The following is a 17,712-nucleotide window of genomic DNA, read 5'->3' as shown; positions in this document are numbered from 1 at the left end:
GAAGAATAAGATAACAATATCAAATTTAATTTTATCTTCATTAATACCATAAATATCAAAATATCATACAGACATAGACACATATGGATAATGGATATTATGTCTTCATAGTGTTTTTTGACGTCATGCGTGACGTCATTAATAAAATAATTATTATGTCTAAGAAACGCAAGTATGAAGAACACAGAGAATTCAAATTACAATGGGAAGAAGAGTTCTTTTTCATAGAACGAAACTAATTAAAACTAACTAATTTAACTAAATAAAAAAAATTGTTCTTAAAATTGTGAATTACATACGTTCAGGTTCAAAAATAGATAGCCAATTTAAAAACTTTGTTGAAAGTTTAGAGGATGATATTCCAAATGATGTTCCGTGGTATTGTTTAGTTCGATGGTTATCGGTAAATAACGTTTTGATAAAATTTTTCTATTTATTAAAACCCATTAAAACATTTTTAAAAGAAAAAGATAAAAATTTTCCACAACTTTCAGACCCAAAATGGTTAAGAGATATGTCATTTTGTACTGACGTTGTGCATCACTTAGCCACATCAAATATGTCTCTTCAAGGTAAAAATAAATTTATAAATAACCTAGTACAAGACATTTATAGTTTCCAAAATAAGCTTAAAATTTTTCAAAGAGACTTAAGAACAAATAATTTAAACCATTTTCCGTATTTAAAAAAAATTGAGGATTATTTGGTTGGAATAGCAACAATATTGAATAGTGAAGATTATGTACAAAAATTAGAGTGTTTATCAACTCACTTTGAAGATCGATTTAAAGACTTGAAATTACTTAAACCTTCGATTGCATTTCTAGAAAATCCCTTTGTAATTAACGTTATTGAAAATGGATGTCCAATATTAAAATCAATTTCAATGGATACGGCAGCTTTAGAAATTGAACTCTTGGAATTATTGGAAGATGAAGGACTGAAGCAGTTCAAATAGTTGTCATTCTTTGTTGGAATTTTGGAAACATGTGCCTGTTATTAAATATCCAAAAATTACTCTTTGCGCTCAAAAGTTAATATCGAATTTTGGAACATATTCTTGCGAGTCTTTATACTCAACCACGAAAATGATTAAATCTAAACATCGATCAACATTAACGGATGATCATTTAACTGAATTGTTAAGGACTGCGTTAACAACATCTAGTCCTGATTTTTAAAAAGCTTACAAGCAAACTAAACACGCAACAAATAAGAAAATAGTCAATTAAGAAAAATGATATCAAGAATACTTTATTTTTACAAATTTTTTTCTTTATACTGTAATTTAATAATTTAATTTAATTTAATAAAATATTATACTTTTTCAAATACATAAATTCATATTAAAAATTTTTTTTTTTTTAAATGTTACGATAAGATGCGAGCTGCAAAAGTCTATGACGTGAGCCGCATGCGGCTCGCGAGCTCCGGTTTGGCCACCCCTGATATTTATTATAATATAAAAAAAAATGTTCAATCAATTTTTATGTGCGACCCGGGTAGTATGTAAACTATTCATTATATTTGATCCACTTAATCATTTGAGGTTGACATGCCTGTCCTATTGTACTCGTATACTGATCGATTGTATTGTCTCTCTGGCAATAGCGGGATTACAGAATACAGGTAAACAATATTATTTTAAAATTATTTTATTTATAAATAACGAAACGCCTGGCCATGATAAAGACGAAAGTGGCGTTACATGTGATGAGGTTTAAGCGAAAGCAACTCTCGTACGCGCACACACATATCAATAAATCACGAAAAATTAAATATATTCTTGTACTTATAACCTATAAAAACTACTAAAAGCGGTATTAAATTAAACATACTTCTTGAACTTCGATTGTAATTTCCAAAAAAGGGTTGAAATCATAAGCTTCTTTACTATGCTTTGTAGGAACCACATTTTTGATTTAAAGCCAGATGTGCCCAAAATAAATACAAATGTAATAAAATAATTTCATGAGATTTTTTTATAAATGTATCTTAATTTTTGGTCCTTTAAAATTGAAAATCTGCTTCCTAGAAAGCCATATTTTGTTAAAGAATTCATGAATGTATTAAAAATTAAAATCGGAAATTTGGAAGTATGTGTAACTTACTACCGTTTATTGGTCTATATTATATTATAGACTATAACGTACGAAATATACGTGTGATGCAATCCCCTTAACACTAATGATTTCCAACTACTCACAAACATGTAAGGATCTTAAATTATAGCTTATACTGAACCTCTTAAAAACTGACCATTTGCAATCCCCATAAATAATATACAAGTTTTTGCATTCAATTGGTATGAATAACTTAAATGTATTAAAAAATAGTGGTCATGTGCATTTTTTTTGTACATAATAATGACTAACTATAAATATCTTCTTCTTCTTTGGGGTTTGTCGGCCATTAAGACCATCCCGTCACACATCCAATTCTCCAGCCTTTCCTATCCAAAGCTCGTTTTTTCATATCCGGTCCTTCATTCAGTGCCAACACGTCTTTTTTTATCATATCTTCCCACCTTAATCGAGGTCTCCCTAGTGGTCTTTTACCAACTGGATTTTCGTCCATAGTCATCCTTATTATGTTGTTCTGGCTTCGTCTAGCATGACTGGCCCACTGAAGTCTTCGGTTTCTAATTGTATTTACTATGTTTTCTTTTTTAAATAGGCTTTCCAATTCATTATTTTTTCTTATTCTCCACTCACCCGTTTATCTGTCTTTCACGGGTCCAAAAATTTTCCTTAGAATTTTCTTTTAAAAAATCATAAGATTTCTTTCCTCATTCTTTCTTAATGTCCAAGTCTCCGCCCCATAAGTGACCACTGGGCGTATTAAGGTTGTATATAATTATTTTTTAATTTCTAACAACAAGGATCGTGATCCTAGTATTTTTGAGAGTCCATAAAAGTACTTATTTCCTGATACAATTCTTGCCGCAACTTCTTTGTCAGTTTCATTTTTTTTCTGTTACTATTGAACCTAGGTACTTGATTTGTTGGCTCTACTGAACTCATACCTACTTACCAACTTACCAACTTTCATATGCGGGAATATGGCACTGCTATCTCTTTTTACCATGATCATGTATTCGGTTTTACCTTCATTTATCTATAGTCCTAATTTCTTAGCCATTTTTTCTAATTGGATAAACAGTGATTTCAGATTATGATGTGAATTGCTCATTAGTACCACATCGACCGCATACGCCACCAGAGCTACAGCCGACTCCTGTAGTTTAAAACCTTCTTGTGGTTGTATGTTCATTTCTCTTACTACTTTCTCTAGAATTAGGTTAAACAGAATTGGTGATATGGAGTCTCCCTGTCTTAGACCAGATTTTACTTGTATTGGTTCTGTTTCTGCAGCTTCTACCTTGATCTTAACGAAACTATTTGTAATGCTCGTTTCAATTAAACTTATTAGTTTATGTGGTAAATTAAATTCTTTCAAAGAGTTGATCATGCTTGTCCTGTGGATAGTGTCATGTGCTTTTTTGAAGTCAATGAAAAGGACGTGTATATTTTTGTCAAACTCCCATGCTTTTTGGAATAACTGTCTGAGGATGAATATCTGCTCTATCGTCGATCATCCTGGTCTAAATCCTCCCTGATAGTTACCTAAGATTTCTTCTGCTTTACCTTTTAGCCTTGATAGGATGCAGTTTGAAAGAACCTTGTATGATACGTTTAGAGGAGCTATTCCTCTATAATTGTTGCAGTTTTGTTTGTTTCCTTTCTTGTGTATTGGACATATCACCGATGTCAATGATTTTAATGTAACAATAAATAAGTAAAATATAAACTATAAAACGTTATATATTATTTTATCATTGGTATTCTATCTAGCCTAGAGAATAAACTGAATTTTATTATGTTATTGAATATATTGAAATGTTAGATATACGCAATGAAAATAATTACCTAGAATTGAATGTATTATAACTTAGCATTTTATTTTTTACGACTTTAATTGGGTAATAGCGAGAGTATTTTCAACCCTCGAGGAAAGTATTGACATCATTATCCAACCTTTTGTACGGGATTATTATTACGGTTAAAGCCGTTTTCATTTATAATTATAGCGTACGCATAAACTCAAATTTGCAAAAATTTAGTGTACAAAGCAATTTGCAACAGTAATAGCATAAACTAAAAATAATTACAATCAGTGGCATGGCGAACTCAACAATTTTCAGAGGCAAGTACATTTTGTCGACACCCACCCACATGGCCGTATCTGTGAGGGGGTTCAGGGTTTCTGGACCCCTCCCCACCCGAAAGTTCTTTAATATTTTACGAATGTTTAAAATACTTATTTATTTCAATATCAATATAGATATTTTCAGTAAAAAATGACTTAAGCTCCAATTAATCATTAACTGCTTTAAATTTTATATCATAATATCATATAAAAATATGATTTTAATTTTAATAAAGGAAGATTAAATCTTTTTCTTTCTTATTTTTAACCAAATATCAAAAGTTAAAATATTAATTCAATAAAATTACAATATACATGTTTTGGATCCCTCATGAAAAAAATTTTTAGATACGGCCTTGCCCATCCACCCCTCAAAAAACTGTGAGGCGGTCGCCTCACGATTACCCATATCGCCACTCCACTGATTACAATAATTGATAAGATCAATTTTAAAATTGATGAATGATTAACGATTAATAAATTACTTGCAATAGCAAACAGAACAAGGTACACAGCAGTAAAAGAAAAAGAACAGCTACTATGGTGTCGATTGTAGCCATGAAAACAACATTTCGATAAGAAAAGAAAACGATACTCGAAATCAATACCGGAACAAGGGGTAACAAGGTCATTTTTTATGCCGATCAGTTGCTGTATTGTACAAACGATCAGTTAGTTCCTGTAAAAATTATATGCGAGTGGGTGTGCATGAGTGTGAGAGAGAGGGGTATTTTGCAGAGAGAGAGAGATACACACACTCGACAAGGTTCTTTTTGCACAATGAAGTATAAACTTTCAAATTTATTTACTAAGAAATATTGGAGTACTTAGAAATACTCATAAATAGCCTAACCTTTCCTAACAGTTAACAAGTTAATATTTCGGTGTTATTGTTTTCATTAACATACCTACATTTATTACATAATGCAAAATTAAAATTGTAAATTTACTATTTCGATGACATGAAACATTTAAAACATATTTAATTATTATTATTATTATTATGTCTTAATTATTTTTTATGAAGTGTAAAAATTATTTAAGTAGATTAGATAGCTGGTAGATGATATGATTTTCTATTTCTTGACTATCGCACATAAATAATTCGTTTGTTATTTATATTATTTACAATCTATGGTGGTTGTATAAATGATGATGTTTAATTTAGTCAATTTAAACCAAATAGACAAGCATATTTACGTTTAGGTATACTTTGAATCAAATATAGGATTAAAGCCCTGGCCAATAGAGCTATCTCTTGCCATCCTAGTTCAAATTTATTTAACTATTACACGTAAGTTGTATTGCAATTTATAAAGCAACTTAAAACGTTATTGTTACAGGATTAAGTTAAATATATGTTTAGGTGTTACAGCCATAAATTGCGTTATAATTTTTTATGACGAATCTTAATAACTTACATATTTACTACTGGCCAAAGATAACAAGCAATATTAGTTTAAGCTATTCAAATTTATATAATAGTTTTTATACTAGTTATACTAGAGAATGTAATTAAGGTAATCAACTCTCATTATAGCTTCTTACAAGGAGCACACTCAGTATTTTTGTTTGGGGGACTCACCAATTTTTCATATTTTCCTAATTGTACAAATAAGCCATTTCTATTAATTTTCAAATAATTTTTTTTTTTATTATTATTATTATTACCACATACTACATAGTAAAAATAGAATATGGTAGTATCCATAAATCTAAAAATAATTTTCAACGAAACGATCGATCGGCGATTGTCACAAACACTAACACGTTAAAATGTACTATCAATGTGTATCTGACATAATAATCATTTATCGTAGTAATAAAAATAATTTGTGACAAAACCATAAGCTTTGATATTATATAATGTAATGGACAAACATTTTTTTTGGTGAAGCTCCAGCCTTTAAGCCCCACGCCCTGGGTGCACAACTGGGGTTAAATCTTGCTACGTCATTTATGAAAGGTCTTACTATATTGGAGACAAAAGAGAAATTATCATCCGATAATGAGCTTACGGTTCTAACGGGGTATAATTTTGCGATACCTCATTTTGGCGGATTTGCGGTTGCCACCCAAAAAAAAAAGGATAGCGAAATTGTGCCAGCTTTTTATATCTATAATTCTGTAATAACCTAAAAAAAATAATAATTTTGAAAAATATATATATATATATATATAAATATAGCTTTATTACATTGTAAAATGAAAAAAGTATATACAAATATTATTATTAATAAGAATGAAACTAATACATGTAATGGCCATTACAAAACCACATTTATTGTAATAAATTTCATAATATTTAATAATATATTTATTATATATTATTACTATTATTATTTATCACTATTACTATTTACACAACTGACCTCAATGCAGATGTCGACAAATCAACGGTAGCCGGTACCAGGGCTATAGCACCGAGGCCCGGGCGTGTACTGGTCACGAATCAACCGTGACCATACTATCCCCGTCCGAACTCATAAATTCTTGGTACAATTTTAGTCATTGTACCTGTTCTCCCGGAGTGTGATAAAGTGATAAGTGTGAGAACCAATCGGGTACATAATGGAAAATATAATAAATAGGTCAATCCTATATACGCGACTTGATAAGTAATTTTTTTTGTGGAAAAGAGCATCTGGTTAGTTTCTTACCGCGGGAGTTTATCGATTACGCCGAATATCTGTATATATTGATTGCGCTTAGAGAGATACGTGAAGCAAAGATATGTGCGAGAGAGAAAAAGCCAAGTTAGAATCACCAAAGACAATATAAGTAGAATTATCTTTAGAATATATTATATTCACGCCAAATTGAAAATATCTTATCGTATTAACCTTAGATTATATACTTGTATAATGTATTATTTATCAACAAATCTTTGGTTTTTACTAGTGATAGACACATTTCATCATAGACATATTTGGAATGAAACTGAACAATATAATGTTGGAATATTAATGATCGTGCGCATTACAAAAATTAAATCATTTATTAATATAAATATTAATGAATATTATTGAAAATGTGTGGGCCACTTAACACGAAAAATTATTACGATAAGAAAATTTTGGGAATTTCATAATTCTAAAAGTTTATTGAGATTGCTCCATACAATGTTTTTTGTAAAAAAAAAAAGGAATCCGAAAGTGTTACATAACATTTTATTCTTGCGAATACAAGATGTAATACTATTGCTAATGAGACATTAAACAAAAAATTCACATGTAAGTATTATAATATTGTATATGATTATATTCTATTTCTATTTACAATTTGGTGTTATACTTAATTTACAAATTATTTACATATTTAATTTAAAACAATCGGTAGGTAACTTTTTTATGTTGGTACTTCATTGATATTGGAAGTGGATTAATTTTGTATAAAATTTTCTTACTCTTTTGTCAATTTTATTAGCACCTGTATTTATATGATGAATTCTTATTTTTATATATTTCTTAATTATTAATCTTATCAGCTGTAATAAATGATTATTTAAAGGTTCTTGAACCATAAAATGGTTGGTTAAATTTATAAAATATTTAATAAAATTTAATAAAGATATCAATTTTAAAACATAATTGTCATTACTTAGATAGGACTTTTTTGAATATTTTCGGATTATATGTTTTGCTATCTGACAAATTTTAAATACATCAATATTAGTCATTGTAAGACCTATATATATTATATAATTCATTATTAATAATATTATTCTAGAAATTAGATAACTAGATATTAGTATCAGATATTTTTTGTAATTCTTATATAATAGCAGAAATATTAATTATATTGAACTGGAGTCGAAGAAAATTTTATTTTGAGTTTTATTTACATACTACAATAGTACATTTTATGTAGACCCCATGTTCTTGTTTAAGATAGACATAAGAAAATCTGTAAAAAAATTGAAAGTTAAAAATTAGTCATATTACCATTAGAACCACTTGGCTGTAATTTTGTTATCAGCTTGTAATTTATCTATTAGACTGTTCAATGTCTTTATTTTCATTTTTAATCTGTTATTTTTTTCTTGTCTTAACAATTTTTCTGTTTTTGTCTTATTTTCCAATGTTTTTTTTATATATGGTCCAAAACATTTTTAATCAGCTGGATAGGGTCCAACAGAAGTTTTTGGGTTTGCAGCATATCTATTAGAAATAGAACACAGACCTCATGTTTATAATGCAGTATTAGATAGGTTAGATTTACAATCTTCAGCCGATAGACGTATTACCATTAATAAGGTCTTCCTAGTCCAACTCATCAATGGGTCGATCGACTGTCCTGAACTTCTATCCAAGGTCAACTTTAAAATTCCCTGTGCCCATTTCCGCTCTTCCTATCCTTTCAATATTCCACTGTGTACGACAACTTATTCCTGTAATAAACCACTAAATAGGATGATGTGTATTGCTATTGAGGATCCGTCTTTTAGTTTTAAGTTAAATTTGCATTCCGTGCACAGATCTTATCGAGTACACGTTTATTAAACGTCAACGATTCTTTTTATATTTCACTTACACAAATTTGTCGATTTTTAACATAATTTATATCGTTTAAAAAGGAAAAAAAAGACCAACCATTAGTGTTTCAGGTCTCACCCACTATAGGGGTCTATGTAGCCCCAAGGCACAGTGGTCTAAAATTGAAAAAAGGTGGCCAAAAATGTTTATTTGTAACAATTGCATTTCAAAGATTTTGTTTTAAAAAAGTATTAAACACTTCTTTTAGAATTATATATTATAAATTTTTTTTAAAATCATTTTTACTTATGCCAAATCTGTATTTATGTTGAAAAATGTTTGATTTTTAGTAAAATATCATTAATTTTGTACTAATTATTAGTTAATTTTAAACGATTCTCAGTTAAAATTAATCTTATTTTTGGATATATTATATTGTGTATATATATGCTGTCAAATATTTATATTTGTTATTATGACATTAAATTATGTGTACGACTTTGTAGGTCGTTGTATTCAATTGCTGATAAATTATTTATAAGTAATTAAGACTTACGATTTTAAATTATTTAGTCAACGATAGTCACGCTCATATATACAAACAACAAAACTAGATAATATACCGAAAACGTTTATGTGTAGATTAGTTGCTCATATCTGCTCTACTTTCGATAAGACATTAAATTTGACATGTCTATGAAATCGATGATATACTTGAATAGTTGTATTCGTGCGTTTGATACAGTATTTTTCATTATGACACGGTCGTGTTTCACGGATACCGCGATCTTATCTGTCACACCTTTTTTCCTTGGTATCATCGTACGTTTGATTATCAATCGGGCCACCCGATTGATTAAAAGAACCAGTTCTGGGAAACGGCGATGTATCACGAAGCGTTCGCTGATGGTGTACCGACCACCGCGAGCGATCGGCAAGCCTGTCGTCTGTCTTTAGCCATCTTGGAACTTTTAATAAACTGTATATTTGCTAATTTTTTGTTATTTCTTTAACATTTTAATATTTTAGAAAGTTTTAAATTTAATTTGTGTATGTGGTGATTTTTCGTGACAAATAATATGGCTCTTAAACCTGTTATCACTCGATTAGATACCCATGAATATATTATTGTTAACAATGTGTCTAGTTCATTACAAGAAAAAAAAAAACAGTGCATTGAAATTAGTTTTAAATACATTTAATTTTGACGAAATATCGTTTGTGTATATTGAACCACTTAAATATTTTTGGCCACTTTTTGAAATGTAATTGTTACAAATAAACCTTTTGGCCACCTTTTTTCAATTTTAGATCACTGTGCAAGGTAAGAAAAATCGCATTTTTAATTACCGTTGCACAAAATGTTTAACCAAAATAATACACTTCCGCACTCGTTATCTAACCAAAATAACATGTGACTGCGCTCACTGCCACAAAAGAAGCCGTACAACAACAAACCGATAACTCCAATTAAAATTGTAAATGGCAATCAAATAATTAAGCAAAACGAAATAATAAACACCGACCCGGACGATTTATCATCTGTTGATTGGACATTGGTAATGTCTCCTCACTCCCAAATACCTCAGCACACTCCATCACCTATTACGTCTTCCAAAACCAAACAAAGCAATACATCAGCAATACAGTTGTAAATGTAAAAAAATAAAATAACAAAAATACCACTACCCCTATTTTTCATAGACCTTGAACCTGACCTAAATAACAAAGAAATATTTAAACTAACTTCAATATGCTACACCAAAATTAAAGTTGAAGAGTTACACCCTCGACGCCAAATAATACAATGTCTTAGATGCCGAAATGTTGGTCACTCGAGAACATACTGTAATCACGTACCCCGATGCATAACATGTGGAGAAAACCACAATACCTCTGCCTGTTTAAAACCCACTTACCAACCACCAAAATGCGAACTATGTGAAAGACAACACTCAGTAGTTATTGAGGTTGCATTGTGTATAAAAATCTACAACAAAGACACCAGAATAATAAAAAAAAAAATTAACTAAGATTTCCAATCTGATATTAAATTATTAAATAACAATAATACCATACCTGTTAAAGACGTCTATTGCACCACCCTAAATAATAATATCATTACTAATAATCAGCCTCACACTCAATCAAACGCAGACGCCTCTCGTCAATTTAATAATACAAAAATCCATGAACAAACCCCAAATTATTTTCTAAACAGTTCACAACATTCCTCGATGATTAGGGTCTGAAACTAAACTTATAGGATCCATGTTCATATATTTATTGAATTCGAGCGAGTTTAGATCAATATGTGGGCTGCCGTTGACTGTTGGAACTTCCATTGACAAAAACGCTGCCAAACCTATGATAGACAATATAATATATATTATACGAGTATAGGTGTAATAGAGTAAGCAGAGGCGGATTTTCCATTAGGCACTGTAGGCATCTGCCTAGGGCGGCAAAGTTTAGGGGCGGCTAATTCTGTAATGTTTTATTATAAAACATTAAACGTATGCCAAAAAAATTGGAAAATTATTTACTTTATATTTACGAAAAATAATTGTATAATAATGGGTGCATTTTGTTAATATGTTATCGTCAGAATTTCGGGGAAAAATAAATATCCCCACTGCCACACTATACTACTAATTCGAATGTATGTTAATAATCCTATGCTGTTATTATGAAAATCTGTTTTTATTAAAATTTGGGGAACATCCAATGGCATTTTTTCAAAATAGACTAATTAATTAAAGCGAAAAAAATAGTCTAAAAATTCAAAGGAATGTTCATACGTTTGTATATTTAATATTTAGATTAGGTGTTTCGGAAGGGGTAATATAACTTCTTTGCCTATATAGGGGCGGCAAATTGTTGGTGCCTATAGTCGTAAAAAAGATAAATCCACCTCTGAGAGTAAGTGAATATAAATGCATAAAATAATAACATATCACTCATGTTGATATTACCCATAACATAAACAAATAAGTATTTACATTTTTTATAAGAATTAAAGATTACCTTCTTTTTTTATAACTTCAGTTTTTTTTTTACATTACTGGTGTCCAAGAGTGTCCATTTCTAATTTTATATGATTTACAACATCTTTCTGAGAGTCAATTAATCTGGATTATATCTAGGATCCAACATTGAGTTTCTTTATCACTAATTTTGGCCACAGTCTCAAAATTAGAACTTTTAGTATTATAACCAACAGTCAAGATATCACATTCTGTTTATGTAGAAAAAAGGTCTACGCTACATGCAGCTTCTTAAGCTACAAGTGTAAGAAGTAGAATCCGAGTGTAGTAAATTATTTTCCAAGCGAGAATATACAGGCCAAAGTACTAAAGCAGTTACTACCTTTTCAGCTGTTATATGTTCACCAAGTTGTTGAGGAAGCTTTAACATTTTATATATTAAATTTAAAAGTTCAAGTTCTCATCATTTGGAAGCAGTAGTAGAGCCTTGGGATTTAAGCTAATTTCATATAAAACATCACGAAGAGGTACATGACGGTCTTTTATAAACTTAAGTGCAGGCAAGTAAGACCACTATCAAGTCTCGCAAGCACCTGGCCTAACTTTAATTGAAAGTTGACGATTTTCTTGGGCTTTTTTAACAACCGGCGTATATTTGAACTATAGTGACATTTTGCTCGAATTGTGGTTACTTTATTTATAATGAAATTTACTGGTTTCAATTTTAGAACAGCTGAAACACCATTATTCAAAGGGTTTTTTAACTCCCAATTTTTATTAATCCCATGAGCAGAAATTGCAATATAAGGGTGTAATATATTTGAAGACCAACAATCAAATGTTAAGGCTATATACTGTATAGTTTGAAGTTCATTTGCTATTCATATTTTCTCATCAGCCTAAATAGCAGGGATTTAATATTAGCAAACACTTGTCTACTAGGAACTGTATAACCAGGACATAACACAGCCATCATGAGCTAAAACCTTCTTTTGACATTTCATTGTATGGCTCCATGTCAGTAGCAATCCAATAAGCAATAACATTTGTGTACCTTGTTGATGTCTTTTTATCACATTTCTTAAATTCGTTTCCCGGCTTACTCTGATGGAATAATAGTGATTTATTCCTAGAACATAAAAAATGTATTATAAATCATAAATTTATAATAAATAATTTATTTAAGAATAAGACACTTTTAAAATTTATTCATAATTCCTTTTTAAAAATAATGTGATATAAGCGAGTGAGTTAAATTACTTTTATAATTATTTTAAATCATTAAAAGTAGTAAAACCCCATACAGGTAGTAAATTAGAATATGTATTAAATTATGTCCAATAGAAACATAAAAACGAGAATTTTTTTTAAATATATTTGTAAGTAGGTACTTATTGTTAATTAAAATACAATTTATGTAACTAAAGGGGGGATGGGGCAACTTACTTTTACATACTGGAAGTAGCTCGATTTAAATTTTGAAAACTAAATTTGATTTGTATTTCTCTTTTCTAAGATTGCACGGAAGTGAATTCTTATATTTTTCATTTCATTGCTATCTACAACTAAGTCAAGTATAAGTTTATTTTGAGAAAAATATAAACTTACTATGTATCATATTTTATTAACTAAAAATAAAGTCATAAATTCATTTCCGAGCAATCCTAGAAAATAGTCTAGCAAATATAATAATTTTTTCAAAATTAATATGTCGATCAAAACAAGGTGAATTGTTATTTCTCTTTTGGTACTATTTGCATTATATTTCTGCCCTACAGTCGGAGCAAAAGTATTTTCTTCGTGTACGTTGACTTGTGTATGCGCCGAATGGGCGTTGGAACATTTCTAAGAATTTTAGTATCTAGCCAAAACATAAATATTAGATATTACCGCATTTCGAACGATTATCAATCAATTAGAACTAATGACTACGGAAATTAAATAACAATATATTGTAATACTTATTGTAAAGAATAAAATGTATCGTAATAAGTAAATTTATGTTAGCACAAACTAAATAGAATTAGTTTACAACTATTCTGCTAGCTAAGGTTAATTTTTATTGTCAGTGATTATTTTTTAACAGATAAGACAAGACGAGTGAAACTGTCATATTTAAAGAAATACGAACAAAATGCTATTTTCATTGTTTTAAATGTTTGAAGTGCAACAATTCGAATTATAGACCGGACTGGACCACATTAGTGATAATATAAAACTTACTTGCATGTTGAATGAGGCTATTGAAATTAAACATGATACACTCCAACCTTAATATTTTTTAAGAATACTGTTTTTAATGTAAATGTAATCCAGACTTATTGAAATCCCAGCTATGATAGTCCAACCCGTATCGATATTTGAGATATATTTATTATTTAGTATATAAGTGTTACTATTATATAGAAGGCCATAGTAATTTCCCATTGGAAATTTTGTACAGTTTAAAAATATATTAAAATACTAAATAAACAATTTCGATGTAATCGATATTTTCAATACTTCGGTAATTCGATATTTTCGATATTATCGGTATACCGTTTTTAAAAAATAGACGGTATACCGACTTCAAATCGGTCTACCGGTATTACCATTACCCCTATTAGGTACACATTTTGTATTGTACTTTATTATGTTAAATTTACATTCTATACTTAGGGCTGCAGCCCGTATTAAAATAAAAGTAAAATATTTATCTAGATAATTATTTACAGAGTTCATGATTCTCAAGAGTGGTGTATTAGTTGCGTAATTTGTAGTTTGAGATTTAAAATAGAATAGGTCAGTGCTTGATTAGGCAAAAATAAAGAAGGGGGACTCTGTTTAGTTTAAAGAAAATAGCGTTCCCAAGACTTGTTAAGCGTTATATTTATAACGTAATAATAGTAGGGGGACGCTAAAATTTCTGAAAAGTAGTTGGGGTACTCCGTCCCCCTGCGTCCTCCCTCAAGTCAAGCACTGGAATAGGTTAATTTATCGGGTGTGAGCTGAGGAAACTTTAAATGACAGATGAGGTAGGATAGTCAATTTATATTTTAAAATTTAATGTTCAACTGTTTCAAATTTCAATTGTACAGTTAACATTATACAGATTTCTTTTGCTTTTCACTCGTGTGTACTCTTTAGATTAAAAAAGTATTTAGTTATTTTATATTTATAAATTAATAATTAATAATAATTAATTTCACAAATGTGTAATTTCCTCCTCATGTGTATAATATAACCTGTGAATAATCTTAAAATATTTATCTTACTTATTGTATTCGATATATAGATTATATTTAATACTTCATAATAAAGTCAAATATATTAAGAAAAAAAAGTTAAGAAATTAATAAACTGACTGAACTAAATGAAGAAAAATAGGCCAACGGCACGTAGTGTTCCCAAGCGGTCACCCATCCAAGTACTAACTACGCCCGACGTTGCTTAACTTCAGTGATCGGACGAGAACTGGTGTATTCAACGTGGTATGGTCGTTGGCGAGTGTAGAGAGAAAAACATTATTTATGTAGTGTTGTTATTTTTTGTTAAATTATCTTTTATTTGCAGTTAAATATTTACGAAACTTTAGTTTCTCAACAACAAGTAATTTAAATAAGACGACTTTGTCTTTGATACGATTACGTTATTTTATTATACTTAAATTTATTATCAATTACATTATACAATTATTTTCCTAAAGATTTTTGTGACGATTTTTAATCCATTAAAATTCTTTTACAATTTCCTTTGAATATATAAACAAACAATTTTTTTAAAATCAAAATACCAATCTTTTATGTATCAAAACTTATGAAAATAAACTTAATTCCAAAGCTATCATACAGTGCCGTTTATAGAAATCATTTTCACTATGGGCCAAATTACCCCCACCATAGCTATAACTAGAAATTTTTAAGGAACGGGTGGTTTTAATTATAATATAAATGATACAAATATAGGAATTTAAATTTATTAATATATAGTTATTATTAAATAAGATACATAATAAATTAAGCATTTTTCTACAGTAGGTAGTAAACGTTTTTGCTTTAAAACACAATTAGTCATGACTGATACTGTTTGAGTGACCACATTTTCGGTAGTCACAACTAGACAAGAAAGAATTATTTTATTATTCGTGTGTATTTTGTATTTCGTTTATATTTTTAATAATATTTTTTATATACTTGTCACATAATGGTTTGCAGATGCGTAGCTAGGTATTTTAAAAGGGGGGGATATTAAAAATAAATCGACAAAATTATATACAACAAAATAATGACTTAACGTTTTCTTCATTGTACAAGCATTCAAATACTTTAGTATATTACACACATGGGTGCCCGCAGGAAATTTATCAAAGGGGGGGCATAATGAAATCAAACACAAAAAAAAAATACATTAAAAAAAGTTTATTACTTGTAAACTACAAATTGTGTTAGAATTATATGAAATCCAACACCAAAAAGAACATTAAAAATATATTCCTTACAACCTAAAAAATTAGTTAAATAAAAACTGGAGCTATGTGTGCGTGGTGCGTCGATCGTCATAAGTGGTTTACACAATAGGCGATTAATATCAATTCACAGAATTGAAACGTATTTAATTTTGCGCGATTAATGTAATACGCATTATTTTGTAGGTACGCCTTATAATATATTGTTATTACGATCAACACGGCACACATTAAAGTAAAAATATCGATAAAATGTTGATAAATCAAAATAAAAGTTAAAATATTCAACATTCTATTGAATTGCAGGGGGGCAAATGCCCCTCTTGCCCCCCCCCCCCTCCAGGCTCCCATGATTACACATGAATATCTGTTTATGTGTATTACAAAGGCGTATTTGAGTTGAGACCATGGTGGGAAGGTGCAAAACTAATTTTTCTTCAATACAAACTTAAAAATAATTTACAGTTCATTACCTACAACTTATGTTCCTGTTGCTCATTCGAGTGATTAAATAAAAATACAAGTACCAAATTGAATTAAATATTTATTTAATAAATATTTTTAAAACTTACTACATCTGTATATATAAAAATTTCGTGTCACGATGTATGTTCGCGATAATCTCCGAAACTACTGAACCGATTTTGATGAATTTTTTTACACCGTGTGTAATTTGGTCCAACTTAAAATATAGGATAGTTTTTTTTCAAATTTTTAATATTTTAAATATTTTAATGTGTATAATTGCATGGTGTATTTCGGGTTTTCCCGTGACCGACCGCGACAGTATCTATATAGCTACCTGTAATCTGACCTTTTTTCTATTGTTTGTGTTTTATCGTCGGCGGCGTGTAGATATGAATTGTTCCGAGAATTATATAACTAACCTAATCTATGGTTTTTATCTTAATATTATTTTTTGCATTACAATTATTGTAATAAATATATAGGATAGTTTTTATCTCAATATTATTTTTTGCATTGCAATTGTTGTAATGAAGAAAGTTATAGAATTTTCGAGAAATGTTCAAAGGTATAAAATGCGAAGTTCGGTACGACGTAAATTCAGAAAATATATATGTTGGTTTGTACTTAATTTCAACATTTAGATACTTTACCTATTACTTTTAAATTTTCTCATACATAATAACACTAATACATGGCCTACGAAAATGCCAAAAAACCAACTAATACGCGGGCAACGCCGTGTCGGGACAGCTAGTAAAAAATAAGTATTAATAACAACACAAATAGTTCCTATATTAAAATTGTACCTTCAATATGTATCTTGTATGAAATAATAATAAATAATCATAGTAGTAATAGTACCTATTAATTATTTTTTAAAAATTTTAAAAAAATAAGATAGGTATCTTAATTTAACAAATATCTAAGTAGAAAACGTAAGGTTGGTAAGTAGTCAAATAACTAATTCGAAATTTCTTTTTTTCATTTTTGCAAATTTATTGATTGTTTCATCAATGGATACAATAATATCATTATGCATATGCAGCAAAGCCAAATTAATATTATAATATTATATTAATGTATGAGAAAGTGTTTAAATATTTTACTAAAATTTCAAATGGACATTTTG

At 29.2% G+C, this 17,712-nt stretch overlaps 1 long non-coding RNA gene and 1 other non-coding gene across 2 annotated transcripts; both read right to left on the bottom strand.

Annotated features, from left to right (window-relative positions):
• Positions 1-8,087: 8,087 nt before the first annotated feature.
• LOC112687075 lies at positions 8,088-12,794 on the bottom strand. Its single transcript, XR_003148938.1, has 4 exons — positions 11,712-12,794; positions 10,885-11,049; positions 8,456-8,599; positions 8,088-8,369 (listed from the first exon to the last, which is right to left on the bottom strand). It is a non-coding gene; the product is annotated as an uncharacterized LOC112687075 (long non-coding RNA).
• Positions 12,795-15,036: 2,242 nt separating this feature from the next.
• Positions 15,037-15,155, bottom strand: LOC112687080. The gene has a single exon (XR_003148939.1). It is a non-coding gene; the product is annotated as a 5S ribosomal RNA (ribosomal RNA).
• Positions 15,156-17,712: the final 2,557 nt, after the last annotated feature.

Source organism: Sipha flava, unplaced genomic scaffold (assembly GCF_003268045.1).
Source record: "Sipha flava isolate LNK unplaced genomic scaffold, YSA_version1 32_pilon_pilon, whole genome shotgun sequence".
Lineage (NCBI taxonomy): Eukaryota > Metazoa > Arthropoda > Insecta > Hemiptera > Aphididae > Sipha > Sipha flava.
Note: the sequence above shows the minus strand (reverse complement) of the source record. Positions and strands in the feature narration are given on the sequence as shown.